The sequence below is a fragment of the Camelina sativa genome, chromosome 12, assembly GCF_000633955.1.
Source record: "Camelina sativa cultivar DH55 chromosome 12, Cs, whole genome shotgun sequence".
NCBI classification, from domain to species: domain Eukaryota; kingdom Viridiplantae; phylum Streptophyta; class Magnoliopsida; order Brassicales; family Brassicaceae; genus Camelina; species Camelina sativa.
The window spans coordinates 22,522,659-22,528,720 of record NC_025696.1 but is presented as its reverse complement, the minus strand read 5'-3'; positions in this window follow the sequence as shown (position 1 = coordinate 22,528,720).

The window sequence follows — 6,062 nt, the reverse complement described above, 5'->3', positions numbered from 1 at the left end:
CAGGGCCTCGGGTATGTTATCATTGTAGAGAGACAGGGCACATCAGGCCATTTTGTCCCAAGTTGCAGCCGGCAGCAGTGGCAGCGTTGCAGCAGGNTTAGGAGGCTAGTGGATATAGGACCACTAGTTGTAGTTTATTTTATTATATTATATTTATTATTTATTTATAAAAAAGAAAAAAGGTCGGTCGTTTCGTTTTGGTATCGGAGCCCTTACGGTTCTAGGTTTGGGTTCACTAGGTTTCTGTTGTAGATGTTTGGGATTTGCATGCTTGATTGATTATGTGAGTTAGTCAATTGTGTGTGGCATGCTCGTTATCTCAGCATGTTGACAAAGATGGGTCGGTTTCGTACAGAGTAGTTTTCGGGAGGTGTAGATCCTACCGCTGCGGATGCGTGGAGGACGAGGGTGGAACGTAACTTCCATACTCTGAGATGTCCTGAGGAGTTCTGGGTGGACATAGGGGTCTACTTTTTGAGTGGTGATGCTGAGTTGTGGTGGAGATCTGTGGCTGCTAGGAGGGTGCAGCGGGAGATGACTTGGGCTGACTTCGTTTTGGAGTTCAACCGCAAGTATTTTCCTAGGGAGGCATTGGATCGTTTGGAGGTGCAGTTCCTTCAGTTGTCTCAGGGGACACGGTCAGTGCGGGAGCTGGACTTGGAGTTCAGTCGACTTCTTTGTTATGGGGGTCGGGCTATGGAGCCTGAGGAGGCTCAGATCAGGAGGTTCTTGAGGGCTCTACGTGATGACTTGAGAGTTCACTGTAGAGGGAGGAGTTATGCTACGCGTGCAGAGCTGGTTGAGACTGCAGCAGAGATTGAGGAGGATATCCGGGCACAGTCAGTGGCGGTAGCTCCAGCAGTTCAGCCTAGTAAGGCTCAGCAGCAGGGTGGTTCTAGCAGGGGCGGTAGGCATGCTCAGGGAACCAAGAGGAAGTGGGAGGCTACGCAGAAGCCGAGTGGTGCGGGTTGCTTCGGTTGTGGGAGCAGGGATCACAGGGTTGCTAGTTGTCCCAAGAGGAGTGTTCCGACGGCAGGACCTCGGGTATGTTATCACTGTAGGGAGACAGGGCACATCAGGCCTTTTTGTCCCAAGTTGCAGCCGGCAGCAGTGGCAGCGTTGCAGCAGGTGCAGCCTGGAGGTCAGCAGGTGGCACGGATTGAGCAGGCGCCACGGGTTTACACGACAGCTGAGACTGGTGGAACCAGTGCCGGGGCGATCACAGGTATATTTTCTGGTACTTTAACTTTGTGAATTTTAGTAGGTTCAGATTGTATATGTTTCCTGTGATAAAGTGTTAGGTTCTCAACACATGAGGTTTGTGTAGGGACCTTGTTGGTGGGCGGGTTTAAGTCCCACGTTATGTTTGATTCTGGAGCTTCGCATAGCTTCATTACTCCAGAGTGTGCAGAGTGTGCGGGGATCAGCGGGGATCCTGGAGAGCGTGCAGGAGTTGTCAGGGTTGCGGGAGGCGAGTTCCTGAGAGTGATTGGACGAGCTAGAGGAATTGATATTCAGATCGCAGGAGAGTCGTGGCCAGCAGATTTGCTTATCAGTCCAGTGGAGCTGTATGATGTTATTCTCGGGATGGATTGGTTGCATCGGCATAGGGTGCATTTGGATTGCCATCGGGGTAGAGTGGAGTTTGAGCGTTCAGGAGGGAAGTTGGTTTTTCAGGGTATTAGACCGACTTCGGGGAGTCTCGTGATCTCAGCCATTCAGGCTGGGAAGATGATCGAGAAGGGCCGTGAGGCTTATCTGGTTACTATATCTATGCCAGAGTCAGTGGGGAAGTCTACGGTTAGCGGTATTCCAGTAGTGGAAGAGTTTGAGGATGTGTTTCAGTCTTTGCAGGGATTACCACCATCTCGGTCGGATCCCTTTACCATTGAACTGGAACCGGGGACGACACCGTTATCCAAGGCTCCTTACAGAATGGCTCCAGCAGAGATGGCAGAGCTGAAGAAGCAGCTAGAAGATTTGTTGAGTAAGGGATTCATCCGTCCTAGTGTATCACCGTGGGGAGCGCCGGTGTTGTTTGTGAAGAAGAAGGATGGGAGTTTCAGGTTGTGTATTGATTATCGGGGTTTGAACCGGGTCACTGTGAAGAACAAGTATCCTCTTCCTAGGATCGATGAGTTGTTGGATCAGTTGAGGGGTGCTACTTGGTTCTCCAAGGTAGATCTGGCGTCGGGTTATCATCAGATACCGATAGATGAGGCAGATGTGAGGAAGACTGCTTTCAGGACGAGATATGGGCACTATGAGTTTGTGGTGATGCCCTTCGGATTGACTAACGCGCCAGCAGCGTTTATGAGATTGATGAACAGTGTGTTTCAGGAGTTTCTGGATGTATCTGTCATCATTTTCATCGACGATATCCTGGTCTATTCTAAGAGTCCTGAGGAGCATGCAGTGCATTTGAGGGCAGTTATGGAGAAGCTGCGGGAGCAGAAGTTGTTTGCCAAGTTGAGCAAGTGTAGTTTTTGGCAGCGTGAGATGGGCTTTCTGGGTCACATTGTTTCTGCAGAGGGGGTTTCTGTAGATCCAGAGAAGATTCAGGCTATCAGAGATTGGCCTAGACCGCAGAATGCCACAGAGATCAGGAGTTTCCTTGGATTGGCAGGGTACTACAGGAGATTTGTGCAGGGGTTTGCAAGCAGAGCACGTCCTATGACTAAGTTGACAGGGAAGGATGTTCCTTTTGTCTGGTCAGAAGAGTGTGAGGAAGGCTTTGCAAGCCTGAAGGAGATGTTGACTACTGCGCCAGTGTTGGCTTTGCCTGAGCAGGGAGAACCCTATGTGGTTTATACAGATGCATCTAGAGTTGGTTTGGGTTGTGTTCTGATGCAGCATGGGAAGGTGATTGCCTATGCTTCGCGGCAGTTGCGGGTGCATGAAGGCAACTATCCTACTCATGATTTGGAGATGGGTGCTGTAGTTTTTGCCCTGAAGATTTGGAGATCTTATCTTTATGGTGCAAAGGTACAGGTGTTTACAGATCATAAGAGCCTGAAGTATATATTCACTCAGCCTGAGCTGAATTTGAGACAGAGGCGGTGGATGGAGCTTGTGGCAGATTATGATTTGGAGATAGCCTATCATCCTGGTAAGGCTAACACGGTTGCAGATGCTCTGAGTCGGAAGAGGGTAGCTTCGGCTCAGGAGCAGGAGATGGAGTCTCTGGTAGGGGAGATCAGTGCTTTGAGCTTGTGTGCTGTTTCACAGGAACCGTTGGGTTTGGAAGCAGTAGATAGAGCAGATCTTCTGAGTAGAGTGCGGTTGGCTCAGGAGAAGGATTTGGGGCTGGTGAATGCCTCTAAGGATGTGGATTCAGAGTATCAGGTCTCAGATAATGGTACTATCTTGGTGCACGGTCGGGTTTGTGTGCCCAAGGATGAGGAGTTGAGACAGGAGATTCTGAGAGAGGCTCATGCGAGCAAGTTGTCCATTCATCCAGGAGCGACTAAGATGTACCGTGATCTCAAGAGGTACTATCATTGGGTCGGGATGAAGAAGGATGTAGCTAGTTGGGTTTCGAGGTGTGATGTGTGTCAGCTAGTGAAGGCTGAGCATCAGGTTCCTGGCGGGTTACTGAAGAGTTTACCCATTCCTGAGTGGAAGTGGGATATGATCACTATGGATTTTGTGGTGGGATTGCCAGTGTCACGGACCTTTGATGCTATTTGGGTCATTGTGGACCGGTTGACTAAGTCTGCACATTTTCTGGCCATTAAGAAGACTGATGGAGTAGCGGTCTTGGCTAAGAAGTATGTTAGAGAGATTGTCAGATTGCATGGGGTGCCAGCGAGCACTGTGTCTGACAGAGATTCTAAGTTCACTTCGGTGTTCTGGAAGGCATTTCAGGCAGAGATGGGCACTAAGGTGCATATGAGTACAGCTTATCATCCCCAGACAGATGGACAGTCTGAGAGGACGATCCAGACGCTGGAGGATTTGCTGAGGATGTGTGTGTTGGATTGGGGTGGCCATTGGGCAGATCACCTGAACCTGGTAGAGTTTGCTTACAACAACAGTTATCAGGCGAGTATTAAGATGGCTCCTTATGAGGCTTTGTATGGGAGACCATGTCGTACACCATTATGCTGGACTCAGGTGGGGGAGAGGAGCATGTTTGGTGCTAGTTTTGTTCAGGAGACCTCAGAGAAGATTCGGGTTCTCAAGCTGAACATGAAGGAGGCTCAGGATAGGCAGAGGAGTTATGCTGATAGGAGGAGGAGAGATCTTGAGTTTCAGGTAGGAGACAGAGTGTACCTCAAGATGGCCATGTTGCGGGGTCCGAACAGGTCATTGTCAGAGACTAAGTTGAGTCCGAGGTATATGGGTCCATTCAGAGTGATTGAGCGGGTTGGACCAGTGGCATATAGATTGGAGTTACCTGAGGTTATGCGTGCATTCCATAAGGTTTTCCATGTGTCTATGTTGCGGAAGTGTCTCCGTGAGGGTGAGCAGGTGTTGGCTAAGATTCCTGAGGATCTTCAGCCTAACATGACTGTGGAGGCGAGACCAGTGAGGGTTCTCGAGAGGAGGATCAAGGAACTTCGGAAGAAGAAGATTCCTTTGATGAGAGTCCTGTGGGACTGTGATGGTGTTGAGGAGCAGACTTGGGAGCCTGAGGCAAAGATGAAGGCAAGGTTCAAGAAGTGGTATGAGAAGCAAGCCGCGACTTGAGCTTGTTTAGCCTGGTCCCATCTGTAATCCGTGGCTGGAGCGGGAATGGAGTAGTCCAGCCCATCTCTCTTGTTACCCGGTCGCTTGGGGCGGTTGGTTGTGCGACTCAGTAACAAGATGAGGTGGTGTTGGGGTACAAAGTTTCCGTGAGGCGGGGTTGTGAAGGAAAGTTCCTGGAGGAGAAGTTTCCAAGAATGGAAAGTGCTAAATATAGAAAGTTTTATGGGAGTTAGAATTTGTCCATTTTAGCGGTGGGAAGCCTTGGAGGAGCTTTTGTGGCCTTTGTGGCGGACTTTCGAGTCAGAGTGCCTGTGTGTGGCGGTCTTGTTAGACATTGTGTGGCCTTTGTGGCGGGGTTTTAGCCAATTGTGTGGCCTTTGTGGCGGGCTTTTAGCCATTTGTTGGCCTTTTTGGCGGGCTGTTTAGCCAGAGTGTCTTTGTGACGATCCTTCGGGACAGATGGTCTTTGTGACGGTCCTTCGGGACAGATGGTCTTTGTGACGGTCCTTCGGGACAGATGGTCTTTGTGACGGTCCTTCGGGACAGATGGTCTTTGTGACGGTCCTTCGGGACAGATGGTCTTTGTGACGGTCCTTTGGGACGAGTGGCCTTGGTGGCGGTCCTTTTTAGGACATTTGTTTGGCCTTGGTGGCGGTCCTCGTGAGGACATTTTGTTGGCCTTTGTGGCGGCCCTTGTGGCGTGTATATGATCCTTGTGTGGTCATGGGGTATCCCGGTGAGGGGATATGTGGTTGGTAGGACATTGAGATGTTTTACGCGAGCCACGGGAAGGAAACCTGGATAGGGATAGGACTCAGACGTGTTCAGAATTGTTTGCTCGCGACTCTTGGGGGACTTAGGTTCTCCTAGTACTGCTATATTCAGAGACTTTGTGGCTCGGGAGTATGGTTGGTATATCGACTTCGGATGACGATCCGGGGGGGCGCTGTAGGGTGGCAACCCGAGAGACGAGTTTGGACTTCTCCTTATATATTATGGCATGCGGGTCTTGGCCCGATGAGGAGCCAATAAAAAACTCAAGGTTTAGGCCTATGAGTAAAGGAAAGTCCAAAAGTCGAGAGCAAATGACGCCTGGAGCGTGAGTCTATCGCCTAGAGGTGACCTTCTGTAGATCAGTCGGAGGAGTGCGGGCCGTGGAGACGGTTGCACGGCAGTCCTTGGCTGATGGTTGTTGGGATTCGAGGATGAATCCAGTTTGGTGGGGGAGAATTGTAACACCCACGAACCGGAATCCCGGTTTAGGATGTGCATCGATCGATGCAGTGGTAGCATCGGTCGATGCTGGTTCAATTCTCTGCGTTTTGACTTAAGTCAAACGCTGCGTTTTGGTCAGAAGAGAAAGGGAAAAA